Source organism: Amblyomma mixtum, chromosome 3, assembly GCF_055824585.1.
Source record: "Amblyomma mixtum isolate Tamu chromosome 3, ASM5582458v1, whole genome shotgun sequence".
In the NCBI taxonomy this organism is placed as follows: Eukaryota; Metazoa; Arthropoda; class Arachnida; order Ixodida; family Ixodidae; genus Amblyomma; species Amblyomma mixtum.
The window spans coordinates 386,244,451-386,260,147 of NC_143014.1; the positions used below are offsets into that span (position 1 = coordinate 386,244,451).

The 15,697-nt window shown below is 45.2% G+C and overlaps 1 long non-coding RNA gene across 1 annotated transcript; it reads right to left on the minus strand.

The window, feature by feature from the left end:
- Nucleotides 1–12,668: 12,668 nt before the first annotated feature.
- LOC149357092 (uncharacterized) lies at nucleotides 12,669–13,535 on the minus strand. The gene is made up of 2 exons (XR_016289868.1): nucleotides 13,188–13,535; nucleotides 12,669–12,790 (listed from the first exon to the last, which is right to left on the minus strand). It is a non-coding gene; the product is annotated as an uncharacterized LOC149357092 (long non-coding RNA).
- Nucleotides 13,536–15,697: the final 2,162 nt, after the last annotated feature.

Consider the following 15,697-nt stretch of genomic DNA (forward strand, 5'->3'; position numbering starts at 1 on the left):
TCCCGCGCATAAGCTACAAGTTGGAGTTGTGTCGGCGGAGAGGCTGGCTCGTCTGTTCTGTGGCGTCGGGATAATGTATGTCTGTAGCTGCCGATACAGGAGAGCATCCTTTCTCGAGAGTGAACGCTGAGGGGAGGGGGGAGGCGAGATAAAGTGGTCGAACGCTTGTATTTCAAAGCAAATTTTTTCGCCACCTCATGGTTGTTTTCAAAACCCTGACTACCAAAAGCCTTTTCGATGCCACGGGTCACTTCACAATCTTTCTGCGCACGAAAACAATTGTTCAGCGCCCCACTCAGATCAAGCTGAGAATTTCTAAAGCGGACCATGCACAAAGGTTGTCCCCTGCTCATGTCGATCCTCCATTTTAGGAGAGCTTACCTTCACCTTCGTTGTCACCTCAGCTACGTCGGAGAAGTCATCAGATACTGCAACTTTGAGAGATGCGTGATCGTTGTCTTCCCAACCTTTCGACCTACTCAGATTGAGTAGCACTCAATGTCTACAGGACCGTCGTAGTCGAAGCAGATGAACCGCCTTATGTCTTCCAACCCAGCGACCGTTTTTAGGCTTTCGTCGCTTGTTCCCGAGAGTGGGAATGCGTTTCCTAGCTACCTACAGGAGACCTATAATCAGATGCTCGCTACTCTACCTGTCAGTTTCCCCTTACCCTTGCCCGAGTTTTGTACTTCTGAGTGGCGCATCAGATGAATTATACAATCCGACGGGCCCAATCGCAAGGGATCCTGAACATGAATTCGGCATCCACGATTATGAAGTGAAGAAATAAAAGTCATACTCGAGAAAATTCTACCAACTATCATAGTCCTCTGAACATTGGCACGCATATTTAAGTTAGGAAATTGGTATAACACGAACGCAAGCGTACTTGGGTTTTAAGAGAAGACTCCAAAACCAGGTCCCTCAAACTAAAAGTCTTCATTCACACCCTGTAGATTTAGTTTGGATATTCACAGGACCTTTCATGTCGGAGATGTATTTCGCAACTGAAAGCACAGGCATTCCCCTGGTGGCTAGCAAGGATTTTACTCACCTTTATGTTTGTTACCATTATGGATCAACTCTCAAATGCGACGGGGCACTGATTGGATTACCTCCTCTGATAACACTAAGAAATTCATTAAATACATGAGTGGTGTTCTTCAGTATGTTTCTCGTTTGAAACTTGCCGTTCTCTTGACCAAAATTTTAATATTGACATATTGGCAACGGTACATTTCAAAAGAGAAACAATTTGAAGAACACCACTCACATACGTAATGAATTTCTCGGTGCTATCGGAGGGGGAACGATTAGCTAACGCAATCAGTGTCCCGTCGCATTTAACAGTTGCTTTATAGTGGTAGCAAACATTCGAAAACACAGAAAACACTGCGTACATGAGGTTAACTTTTGGCAGCAGCGAAATAGGCGGCGTGCTGACACACTTGTCACAAGTTTTAATCCCGTGAAACGCTTCTGTGACCACCCTTTTTGTATTCGGTTTAGTTGGGAAGAAAAGGTCATGTCTTTAAATACAGGTTTGCAAGAAACATTTTCTTACCCTCACCTTTGCCTCTAAATCTCTCGCAATGGTGTACTAAATGGCCTCCTGGATTATTCTGGATTTGCAGCCTGTGTTCACATGCCCCTTCATTTAAACATATACCAGTCTGCCCAATGTAGAACCTGTCGGAAGTGAGGGCAAACTTCTGCGCAACTCCTGAAACACACTCGCGATCTTCTTATCGTGCTCCTTCGTACACTGCGGCCTATTATTTACATTAATCACCAAACGAGCACATACTGCGATGTTTACACAGCGTAGAGAAAGCAATCCTGACCCCTCGACGTTACATGAAACGCGATGAATGCAGGGCATGACCTCAACCGCTTCTTTGTTCTCAGTCTCTTCCCGCTCGGTAGTGGAGCAGAAGTGTTGCAGTTGCTGATTGTATTTTTTTTTCCTTTTTACGAGCAAAATAATTTTTCCAGGGCGTTTCTGGCAGTGTTATAATCCATAATTCTGTTTTTTTTCCTTTCACCCATACACACGCTTTTCCTTGTTACCTTCCTGTCATGCTTGCTTTTATTTTCACCTATCATCTAATGTTTCAATCCTCCATCATCGCCTTTTTACTCCTGTTGGTCGTTGTTTCCCATTCGGCTGTCCACTGAGGCTGTCACGTTTTATCCTCTCATCTTTCCTTTGCTGCTGATGGTGACAAATTTTCACGGCGCAAGGTAATGTGTGGCTAATGTGCGTCATGGCACAAATCGACTTTGTCTATTCAAGATGGTGTCATGTACAGACACATTTCCCGAAAATTCCACCCCAACCATCGTGGGATGGCTCGTCGAGAATGTATCTAGCGTGCGCGGTGCGCTGGAGCGCTCTCGCATGAGTGTAAATAAGCTGTCGGGAAACTTCAAATACTGGCCAGCATGCAGTCGATTGCCTTCAATACGATCTCCACCTGATACGATCAGTTACATAAGCCTTGACGAATTCTAGCGGCTCAAGTTGACGACATACATACCGATCGGATGCTTCCAGATTGAAATTAGAATGTATATAGGAATAAAGAGAACCATAACTAGCAGGCTATAAAATCAGTGAACCTTTTATTTATTTATCAAATACTGCCAACTGCCTCTTGGCAGTCAAAGCAGGAGTGGATACATTGTTCTTGAACAATTGCTAAGGTGAGTTTAACAGCGGCAAAGAAAGAAAACATGCTATTGACAATCAGCCATGAAGGAATGTGCACAATCAAAAAACACACAAAAAAAGAAAGAAGGAATACACTTTGAAAGGCGGACGGCAAAGCAAGATGCGTTGGAAAGAAATACTTGCAGCATCATAGATAAGATGACACGGCTGTAACAAAAGATTCAACTGAGGGCATGTCAGCTACTTCATAGGGTAAGGCGTTCCACTCAGCTGTGGTTCGAGGAAAGAATGATGAACGGTAGGCGTTAGTTTTAACCTGCGGCATTACAATTGTTTTACTGTGCTTGCCTCTCGTTTTCCTGGATTCGTTGAAGTGCATGTAATTATGAAAATTTATTTTGACATGGTGGTTGACAATACTGTACATCATTTTTAGGCGGTGTAGTTTGCGGCGCATTTCTAGCGACGGGAGCCCAGCTCGTGTTCTCAGGTCTGAAACAGAGATACTTCTATGGTAGCGTTAAAAATGAATCGAAGTGCTTTCTTTTGTACCCCTTTTGTACACCTTTAAAACAGCGTCAAAGTGAAAGCAGACATGCGGAAATAAGTGATAACTTTTTCGCTTTCAAAGCCGTCGCAAAAGAAGCAAATTGTTTCCGGAAAAGAGCCGGAATCGACGCCAACCGCCACATATCTCTATCTACCATCTGCTTTGAAAAGGATGGCCAGCAGTGGCTACGCGATAACCTAGAATTCATCATGAGCTTCAAGCCGAAGTGGCGTTAATGCGACTTGCTTGAAGAAACCACTCGGCTGGAGGTGAATCGATTTCCGTGAATAACTCTTCGTTCAGAAAATTTGTTCCCTTTATTATTTACGAAAACGAGGAGACCCCGAGCGACGTGAATATACACAAAACACTAGCGACTTTCTTGCTTCGCAAAAATAGGTCACTGAAGGAAGGGGTTCCTTGCGTATAAAAGAAGTGCTTATTTCTGTCTCAAGTAGCTGCGCCGAAGTTGCGTCTCACCGTACCAGCATGATGGCTTCGCCGCAGGCTCTCAATTTGCTTGAGATGAGGCATCTACTACCGACTACGATGGGTGAGAAATGATAGCGTGGACCATTTCTCTAATCAAAGGTGGTAAGGGGCGTAGATCCAGCGTGCATCAATTACTGCAAGTAAGCACAGATTCTTCAGTGTCGGTGCCAAGTGCAACACGTGGAGATCCGTCAGCGATCTTCGCTCCTCAATAGATACCGGTCCAGTGCTTCCAGATTGAAATTAAAATGTATATCGGGAAAAGTAAACCATAACTAGCAGGCTTTAAAAACAGTGAACATTTAAAGCAGCGTCAAACTGAAGTCAGACATGCGGAAATAAATGATAAATGTCCGGCTTTCTCAAGTAATCACAAAAGACGGAAGTTGTTTCCGGAGAAGATTCAAAATCGACGCCTACCGCCACATTCAGCATCTCAATCTGCCTTCTGCTTTGAAAAGGATGACTACCAGGGGCTTCACAGCAACCTAGACTTCATCGCGAGCTTCACGACGAAGTAATTTTGATGCGATTCCCTTGAAGAAACCACCAGGCTGGAATGGAAACAATTTCAGAGAATAGTTCTTTCGGAAACTTTGTTCTCAGTAATCTTTGAAAAAAAGTTTCGCCTGAGACTGGCATGAAATAAACAAAACACTAGCGACTTTCTTGCTTGCGCGAAAATCAAGCACTGAAGGAAGGCATTCATTGCGTATAAAAGAAGAGTTTATTGCTGTGTGAATTAGTGGCGCCTAAGTTGCATCATCGCCGCAGCCCCAAGCTAGCTACGCCAAAGGCACTCCATTTGGTTGACATGCAGCATCAACCATCGACTACGATGGGTGAGAAGTGATGGCGTGGATCATTTCTCTAATGATGGGTGGTAAGGGGCTTGGATCCAGCCGTGCATCAATTACTGCAAGTAAGGACAGGTTCTTCAGTGTCGGTGCCAAGTGCAACACGTGAAGATCCGTCAGCGCCCTACGCCCCTCAGCAACCTGCCCCTCATCCTGGTTGGGTGCGGGCCCAAAGCCACCGAAGATAAACACTCTTTCACCCATCACTGAGCAGCCATGCCAGGACCTGGGAGAAGGTGGTGAGCCACATGGCTTCACTTCGGTCCAACGCGATGTCACGGGGTCGTACTTGTGCATGTCTGCCAAGTAGGTCTTCATCACATCGCTGTACCCTCCGAAAATGTACAGCTCTTCGTTGAACACGAAGGCTGAATGTCCTCGCCGATACACAGGGGGAACGCCTTGTACCTGTGGGCGCCCCCAGGAAGAGGTAGTCGTTTCAAAATAGTATAGTATGAGGGAAGGGTCTGCTGGGCTGCCGCGGAACACGTACATGCGGGTCCCGATGGCAGACGCAGGTTGGCAGGCAGGTCGAACCGGAGCCTCTCCGATGGTGGGGACCCGATGCCACTCCAGGGTATCCAAGTCAAGTACCCTCATATACGGTGAACGATCCCAGTCACTTAAGATATACTTGCGGTGACGCACAACACAAGCTGTGTTGCCGTAAATCGGGGGCACCTCACCGGACACCGCCAAACGGCTGCATGTCATGGTCCTTGTGTCGAAGCGGAAGAGGACACTAGGGCCTGGCCAGCATTGCGGACCGCCCCACAGATACGCGAAGTGGCCGTACGCTACAACTGTGTGGCGGGAGATGGTAATCGGCCCGCCGTCGCGAAGTTGTGTCTGCACCATATCCCACCGGCGCGAAGCGGGGTCGAAGATGAAGACGTGGAGCAAGTTACATGGCGCGTGGTAACTGTCGAACGAGTAGACCTTGCCGTTGATGAGTACAGTCCTGTGGGTGACATGCTCTGGAATGCCGTTTAGCCGCACCGTCCACATCCTGCAGACACCTGCTTCGGTAAGAAACAAGGCCCGGTTATTCCAGCAATGGTGGCGGCGTCACACGGCTATTTTATATGGTGATCTGTATTCGCTGCGTGAGCGGACATAGTGCGTCGACGGGTGACTATTTCCGTTAGATTTTAAAATACATTTGTCATTTTATGACACTCACACGAATGAATGTTCAAAACAAAAAAAATGTAATGTTGCTGTCACCAAGATTAAAAGCGCAAAAAGCCGTTATAAAGTGCGCGTAAGCGGTCGACAGGCTGTTCTGCCATTAGGAGTTTGTTTCAGAGCGAACTATCTTCTTGACGCCGCGAGATACGGGGTTAACGCGTTCCAATCGAGAATATCGTTTAGTTGATTGGTCATGCTAGTCGCATTGATTGGGACTGAATATCTGGAGGCCCTAAAAAGAAACGTGAAATATATATTGCTTAAATGGTGTGGAACTTTTTTCTTTCGTTTCGCACGTGTTTGGTTACCGCCTTATCGTCTAGCGGTGTGTAGTATCGGTGTCATGAATTCACATCGTGAGGAACAACCCTTCTGTTTAACCCGCGTCTTTCGGGTCAGCAGCCCGGAAGGCGCGGCCGGGATCGAACCCGCGTCTTTAGGGCTGCTGACGCGAAAGACGCGGGTTCGATCCCGGCCCGCGGTGGCCGATTTTCGATGGAGGCGAAATTCTAGAGGCCCGTGTACTGTGCGATGTCAGCGCACTTTAAAGACCCCAGGTGGTCGAAATTTCTGGAGCCCTTCACTACGGCGTCCCTCATAGTCTGAGTTGCTTTGGGACGTTAAACACTAATAAACCAACAAACCACTAAGCTGGCCACGATGATGAAAATATGGCGTGGATGGTCGGGATTTCACCTTTGCATTTCATCTTCTAGCAAGGATTGCCTAAAGTGGGTCAATTCCTATAGGTGTTGCTGATGAACTGGAAACATATGATTTTATTCACTGTGCCCTCCATATATACCTCTAAATAAGTTGCTTTTGAGGAAAGGAAATTTTCTTCTAGGTGGACACCGAAACTGCGCCGCGAGGGAAGGCAGGAAGGTGGGTGTGAAAGATTAGGATTGGGTTGGCTAAACGCTCCAAAGCGGCTCAGGCCATGAGGGACGCCAGAGAGAAGGGCTCCAGAAATTACGACCTCCTGGCGTTCTTTAAAGTGCACTGACATCGCACATTACACGGGCCACTATATTAGCATCGTATAACTGCTTAGGCTTCTGTGTGTTTTCTAACCTTTCTTCGGATCGCCACATTAGCTGTACGACCAGTAATGCTAACTGTTCTCTAGGTTACTTGGAACAAAATTTCTTGTCTCTATATTCCTTTACCTCCAACGTTACAAATCACTTTTTCCTTCTAAAGCTGAGAATGCGGCCTCAGCACGGCACCCTGGTCTAGATTTTCTAGTAAGCTACGAACATAATAAGAATTGGTCTGCTCGTTACATTCTCAACTGCTGTCATCGTACCACCAGTACCCCTAATATGAAAACTAATTTGTACCTTCAGCTATTGTAGTTTAAGAGCGTACGTTGTTGGGCTAGTCTGTCAATCATGGTGAATACAAGGGGGGGTACTGCGCACAAAAAGACAAGGACAAGAAGATAACACAACAAGCTTGTTGTGTTATCTTCTTGTCCTTGTCTTTTTGTGCGCAGTACCCCCCCCCCCCCCAATTGCTATTGTAGTTACGTAATCAAATTCTTGCGGCTATGTTTTCTCCATAGAATATACTGCGAGAAAATACTTCACGATAGTTTGATTCAGCGGCCCATTAACACATCGCGCCACTTGGCACTTTTTTAATGATACACGAATGCTTTTTATCGCTCATTCCTGCCTAGTTCAACTTAGGTCTGGAACCACTATCATGACGCGCTAGTTCCAATAGCATATATTAATTCGTTTACATGTGCTCTAACAGCTGATTATAGTGTTACGAATATGCAATATTTCCACACTATATATTATTTTTGATTGAAACCATTGTATGTACGTCTGCGTTTTCTCTTTTTCCTCTGATGTACTGCCATGAGATAAAGCCTCACGTCCGCGAAGCATACGTGTAAAATGCTATCAGGACTTCGCACATGACTAGTATCAGCGGTGGATAACACGCTCTCTACATTTCTGACATCCGTCCTTTAATTGGATGTTGGCAGAAGCGGCTCAGTGGCGAACATACCGGACCCGAGAGCAGGACCATTACTGCGGCAAGCGTGCAAGGCACGTGTGCCATTACCTCACCCTCCCTACCCAGAATGAAGCAATCTCATTTCATTCTGGGTAGGGAGGGTGAGGTAATGGCACACGTGCCTTGAATAGATGATTGCTGTTTCTTTGTTTTCTCTAGTTTTACGCTTGTGAGTGCCAAAATTGTATCTGGGTTGGACAAGACGCCTTTGCGCATGGTTGTATAAATGTATAAATTGGCTGCCTGCGTGTGAATAAAATTCAATCGTAAGTTCAGCGCCGTCAGTCTGTTTCACGTTGTCCTCTGTCCTTGTTCTTAAGCGCTGGTTTTTTACGATGGATCACCACCAACTCGCCCGATCCTCAGTTCTTCTGCAAACAGGAGCAGGGACAACGGGCAAGCTTCTTTCAGAGAGCACCGTATGCGGACTGTTTGTGGGGCAGGGTGATTCTCAATAAAACACGAAGAACAGTTTTTGTGGCAAAGGTGCATCCCAGACGGAAGACTTTAACCAAGATTGACGTGGTTTACAAGAGAATAAAGAAACGGTTAGCACACGCGACCAAATGCCTTTTGCCAGGTCGATTTGCAGCTGTGTAATTGTTCGTGAGCCCCACTGCAATACTTCAACACGGTACGCACTGCATGTACTGCTCAAACAGAAACTTGCCTTAAAGTTAAATTGACCAAAGTTTCCTTATTTTAACATGACGCTCCCCGATTTCATCAGAAGTAATCCCCAAAACTTTTGGAATTTTTTATCTCGAAAGAATGAGCAGTTGAGTAAGGTTCGAATTAGTGACGACATTGTGACCGACTACACAGTGATTGCAGAAGGTTTTAACTCTTACTTTCAAAGCGTATTTCTGACAGAGAAGGCAACCACAGCTAGAATTCGAGGTGAACATCTTGGTAACGTAACGGCTATTTCTGTGAATGGTGTTCTGTCGATGCTGCATAAACTTGATGGTAAGAAATGTTCTGGTCCTGATGGGCTTGCAAATTCTTTTCTTAAACGTTTTGCAACACAATTATCCGAGTTTTTAACACAGATATTTCAAGTCTCTTTAATTTCTGGCGATGTGCCGGAGGACTCGAAAATAGCCCGCGTTGTACCAATCCATAAAAAAGGAGATAAGCTAAGTATTTCTAACTACAGACCGATTTTAATTACTTCTTGTTGTTGTAAGTTAATAGAACACATAGTCTCTGGGTACCTTAATTCGTTTCTAGCTGAAAATAAAATTTTATCGGCTTTGCAACACGGCTTCAGAAAGGGTATGTCCACCGTGACGCAGTTGGTTTCTACGGTTAATTTATTCCAAGTTGTTCTTGATAAATCCGGGCAGGTTGATGTTCTCTTTTTAGACTTCCGCAAAGCTTTTGACACTGTTTCTCATGGCAAACTCATTTCTAAATTAGATGGTACTGGCGTCCCTACTTATCTTGTCAACTGTATTCATGCTTATCTTAAACATAGGAAACAATACGTAGACGTTAACGGCTGCAGATCTAACGATCTTCCAGTTACCTCAGGTGTACCTCAAGGCAGCGTCTTAGGGCCACTGCTTTTCCTAATCTACAGAAACGATCTGTCTGCTTCCATCCCCGGAAATGTCTCTTTAAAGCTTTTTGCAGATGACGGCATGCTTTTTAAGACCATAAATAACCAAAACGATCACTACATCTTGCAAAATGCGCTTCTAGCTGTTCATCAGTGGTGCGTGAAATGGGATATGCAACTAAACCTTGATAAAACTGTTCTCTTACGCATTTCGCGCAAAAAACATTTTAGTTTTTTCTCTTACACCATGCAAAATCATGTAATCCACGAGGCTGCACAATATAAATATTTAGGGGAAAGGTTAGCTCATGACTTAACATGGACTTCACACATTGCAGATTTTTGCTCCTCGTCTTTTTCTAAGCTTTGCTACTTAATGCGGAAGCTTAAAGATGCCCCAAGTAAAGTTAAACTCCTTGCATACTCAACATTAATTGGGTCCAAATTAGAGTACGCTTCGGTATTATGGGATCCATTCATAAAGAAAGACATATACAAGATAGAGATGGTGCAAAGGAATGCGGTTAGGTTTATTTATAACAATTACAGGAGGTTAGACTCACCTACAACACTAATTAAAACCAACCATATTCCATTACTTGAAGTACGCAGAAAAATTTCCCGCCTGTTGTTTATGCATAACCTTTTAACACATAAATTAAACATACCCCGCCCTGTAATTCTCAAACAATTGTCGCGCCGAACACACCATTCACGAATTCATTTGCTGGAACCCATTTTTGCAAAGACTGACTCATTCCAGCACAGTTTTTTTCCACGGACTGTTTCCGACTGGAACTCTCTTCCCGAGGCAATTTTCTAGTCCTCAAATTTTAGTAAAGCTTTTGCGAAGCATTTTCTCGTAGTAAATGAGCGTTGTATTTTGTTATTCTGCTCATTGTTTGTAACCCCACGTATTTTCTTAGTATTTGACATTTTCAATGCCTTGTATAGCCCCTCCTGCATGGGACAATCTATTGGCTTGCAGTATTTTGAAATAAATAAATATATAAAATAAATTAAGCCACATGTTTGGAGAGGTTCATTCAAAGTAGGCATTGAAAGTTGTAGCCAATTTGAGAGAGCTCAAGCAAAAATCTTATAAACAAGGTGAAAAAATTCAGAGGCACTTTGGATCTTCAAAGTGCTGCAAGGCGAAAGCCTTTCCTGGCGCACTGTTTGGCGTTGACTGCAAGACTATTTGCGGTGTACTAGTGCTTTATTTGACTACACACTTTGACTACACATTGGAACTACACACTTTGACTGCTTCACTAGCACGACTCTCTCTCTGCTTCGACGAGTTCGGTTGTATCCATGGCTCTGTTCGCAGTAATGAGGTATGTAATGTGGTCAGTCATAGACGCCTTACGCCCTCTGTCGGAGCTGACGACAACTATTTTATTAGTTGTCGCGCGCTCTAAAAAGGGACGTCAGGCATCCGCGGGTTACCTCATTACTTCGAATCCGCGCACTCTGACGTCATAACCATTTAGACCAACCGAAAAGCGTGACACCTCTGCTGGCAACCTTCTGTTCCCAACAATGAGTCATTAAAAGCGAAAGTTTCGCCTTACAACGTGAGAGCTTCGTAGCCATCTGCCTAACGCAGTTCTTCCTTTTCGTCAGTGTCCGGTGTTAAGAGAATATGACTTCTGCCAAAAGAATGCAGCAAAAATCGAACACCAATGCTCGTCTAAAAAAATTCACACTTTATTCACAAATATCACATTTTATACTCTCACCTTCGCTTTTACTGTTGACTCTGATGAATTTTTACGCACGAGGTTATATGCGGCTGCAGAGCGCCATGGCACAAAATTGCTTTTTCTATTCAAGATCGTGCCTCGACACATTTCCCGAACATTTCACCCCAGCCGTCGTTGGATGGCTCGTCGAGAGTGCACTGTAAAAACTAGCCGTCACTTTGACGGTCACCGTTTTGTCAGTTTTGACGGGTCCTCGGCGTCATTCGGAAAAGACGGTGCTTTCGGCGTGAATCATGGGGAGAGGGCAGAGCGACGAGGAGCGCAAAAAATAAACAAAATTCTCGGCCTTCTGATTAGCTCTTCTTTGCAAACGTCATACGACCGATGACCTATTGCGATGCGGTCGGGTTTGGCGCGGCGCGGACTCTTTTTTTTGGCCTCCTCCTCGTGCGATCTTGGCGTGGTCGGTGTGTGCGGGTCTTATTTTTTTGGGTGTTCTCGCGCCATTTTGTTTTTCCGCGTTGGTGACAAGACGGCGAGGCTTGGATTCATGGAAGCGGCTGCTGTCTCAAGCCAAGTGCGCCTGATTACGGTAGGTGTACTGCATGTTTACTATATTTGTTTACATTTTCCTTTCGGTACGTGTATGACACAAGCTCGGAGAGTCTCGTTCGAGCCGTCGCTGCGTGCACACCGCGGCGGCCGTCGTGCGTGAGCCCGTCGTGGATTCGTCTCGCGCTGTGCTCGCCCACTTTCCTACACAAGGGTTACCATATCTGCAAACTTTCTTCTGTGCGTTCCTTGTGAGCCCGCTCCTTCCTAACGCGAAAGGTGGCCTTGTATGTTTCTACACACAGGTGAAGGGAACACGCGAGCCCGTTGCGATGCGAGCCGATCGCGCGCTTGTGGCTGTTGTAAACAACGCTGTCGCGCGGCTGGCAAGATGTGGTGTGACAGATATCACCCCATAGTGCTCCTTCGGTGCGTATTCGGCTTTCGAATTAAATCGGCCTCACTGTTTTTAAAACTCTTACTGTTCCAAAAGTATAGCACGGACTCATCGTCTTGCTCAAGGCGTGGCCTCCCAGTAAACCATAAAACGTACCATAGACATCAGCAAGATATTTACGCTGGACATTAGACACCTCCATTAGACATCCATATTAGTACCGTTTACGAAAAATCTACGTACCTACAACATGAAAATTGGGGTCCAGTTCACGTTGTAGGTACGTACTGCAGACATCACGCTCTACATTTATCAGATATTTGTGAACATGTAAGTACGCCCAGTCTACGTAGCCTAGACGTCTATATAAAGAGAATATGACTATACCTAGATTAATATCCAGGTGAAAATTTCTAACTGGTTCCAGTCCTACTGTTTTAAGAGACATTTCCAGACTGGAACCAGCTGCAATACGAGGTGCAGCTGACACCTGTTACAATTCCAGATGGAACGGAGACCTACTGCATTCCAGCCACAGACTTCCCTATGGAGTCGTCGGGACGTCCAAGCACTCCAGCTAGCTCAAATACAGTTGAGTAAGCGAGTACATGGCCATCATGGGAGCCCAAAACACTGCAGATGACTTCCTAGTGCGTCAGTATTTTATTGCGCTCGGCGCTTTCACTGAATCTTCTCGTTGAGCATAATCGTCAGGTTAACAGCTGAGGTGGCATCAATACTCTTCTGCCGAGCCCAATAGGCCAGGGTTGCTGCAAAAGAAAGCATAATTGTTCACTTTTACAGGTGACAAGAGAATGGCACAACAACCACAACAAACAAACCCAGTAATTTACGCCACTTTTACCGACGCAAGTCTATGAAGCGTGAAAGGTTGCCCTTGCAGCACTAAAAGGCAGTCGTGCTGAGCGGAGTGTGCTTGCACACGCACTTCGGCACACCATCCGAACGCATGCCCACATTTCGGTAGTAGAGGCCAGTTGCATACATCACCAGCCTTTGTTTCAATACACAGCGAGTTTGGCAAAACAGCGAAACGAGTGAGCGTCAAAATATAACGTGCCGATAAATGCGTTAGAATTTTTTCATTACGAACGCAAAAATAGCATAAAATACACTTCAATTAGTAAACTGAGACTGAGTACGCACCAAGAAAGGTCACGATCCCAGCCGGTGAAAACGACTTGTAGTCCTAATTCGTACTGACGGGTCCACTTCACCGAGTAGTAAAAGCAAGCAAACTGTCTTCCTTCAGCTCCATCAAGGAAAGAACGGTTGAACAACCTCGCCAGCAATAATAAGGGAATAATTAATTCTGTGTCGAGGTTCTTCAAACACAATGTTCCCACGGAACACGATTGAAATCGCACACGCCCTGCGCTCTACCACTGCCGCCATGGCTGAACCTAGCCTCGTGCGGATGTGCGAAACTGTCACATATTTTGTATCGTCTCTTTTTTGTACTTAGTAGCAGGCTTGGTGTGGCATGAAAAATAAGTTAATTATTTTTAAATTGTAGCATATTAATTTTTTCACAGCTGCAATCGCCATGCGCAGTTTGCGCTATTATTGATAAAATACGATACGAACTACAACGCGATGGCGGCTTTGACAATGCACCGCACTTTCCCCGCCGCCGCCTGTCCGCAGCATAGAACAGGCATATGGGCAGCGCATGTAGCATGAAGGCAAGATGACCAATTATCATTAGGGTAACGGGCTGGATTCAGAGAGAATGCAAGCACAGCAGAGAGGATCAGGGCAGGTGGGCAGATGAGGTTCGGAAGTTTGCTGGGATAAGGGGGCCGCCGCTGGCACAGGGTTAACTGGAGAAATTCTTGGCCTGCACTGGACATGATTACAGTGTTGACATGATGGTAAAAAGCGGGACTCAAGAAGTTTATTCTCAAGAAATATGAGGTCACACATTCAGCAACACAAATGCCTAAGCTTTCCTCAGCTCAACATTCCAATAGTTATCATTGCTAGAGCGATTAGCAGATTTTAGACATTTTTGAAAAAAAAAATAACTCCCAAAATTTCAACTGAACCAATTCTTGTATTTTAAATAGTTGGATAAGTTGAATAAAACATGCTTAATCAGAAAAAATGGTTACTATATAGTCCTGGCTGCTAAATAACAAACAAGTTTTTTAGTGTGTCCTCACTTTTCAGTGTGGTTGAGATAGCTTGCAGGCTGTAGCACAAGGTATAAATTGAATGTAAGAATAGTAATGAAATAACAATGCGAATCCTGACCAAAGTGACTGGCATTTCAAACCAACTGCGTACAGTTGAGTCAGAAACCTGATGCGTGTGCATTCAGATTTGTCTTTACTACTTCCCGTATTTTTCTTCTTTCTAGGCAGGATAATGTTGCCGTGAAGCGAGCACGAAAAAACACAAAAACACAGGCAGCGCTGGTCATGCCTCCAATTTGTAGTCAACAGCGATTTCAAACTTTAAATGCAGTAAGGCAACACGAAATATCGAACGATTGAAAAATATGGAATTCTTAAATTATACATCTCACTTACATACCCAGGACGTGACAAGTAATATCTACGAGAAGTCTAGGTTAAGGCAGATATGATGTCGTGGGTACGTCTGCAGCTTTTCCACGATAAAAGGTTGGTAGATAAGACGTCTGAGAGATTTTGGTTTGGTACATAGACGTTCAGAATTAATCTGGACATCTATGGGAGGTTTGTGGTTTGCTGGGCTGCATCCAGTTTTTAGAACAGCCGCAGGGGCTCGATTGACCCGCATCGCTATGATCCCGCGTGTTCGCTGCCGTATTGCTTCTACCTGTAGTAGATGCGTCCGCCTTTCCATTCGTTTTTTGCGGGGACATCTCGAGCACGCCTGTATCGTTTACGTGCGCGCTCTGCCGCACCTATTTCATCTGTCCGGAACTGTTCTGCAGCTCTTCGGTCGGCTGTACTCGCCCCGGCTCCTAACGCTGCAGCCATTGCGAGGCGGCGGCGGGCGGCCCGCTGGTTGTTGTATGTTACTGCTGCACTGGCCATAGTTTGGCGTGATAACTCCTAAGTCCGGTGCGCCTGCAGCAAGCTGTGATAGCTTCGTGCAAGCGGACCCCGATTTTCTAGAACGAGCACCTTGCTAGGAATACATATTCGAAAACAAAAGATCAGGCCAGACCAAGAGCTTTCGCTGCCCTATAACCTTAAGGGTGAACCGAGTATAATCTCTGTCTTTCCTATGGCACAAAGCTTGCCGTATGCGCAGTCTGTGTTAGTCTTGAAATTACACAACAAAACTTTTAATAGTATTACGTGCTAGTAATTTTGTTCCCATGCAGGCTCAGGTGTGGGCGACATCCACCACTTGCCCTTGCAGTCGACAGGGAGGAGTGCATTTCCAAAACCAGTCTGGACAAGGCAGTGGGACTCCTTCTTGGAGCCTTTCTTGGTTTCAACATCTGGTATATGAGAGGTAAATGAGTGTGAAATAATTAGAAAGGCCCTTTCTATAAAGGTTGGTTGGAATTTCAGGACCAGTAAAAAATTTATTCAAATAATATGCGTGACTTAAAATCAAGTACTTCTTTGGCTTTGTGCTCTCATATAGGGTGCTGCAATACAAGGTGCGGGACTGAAATCTTTTCTTTCAGGGATTTCTGGTTTATGCACTTGTGA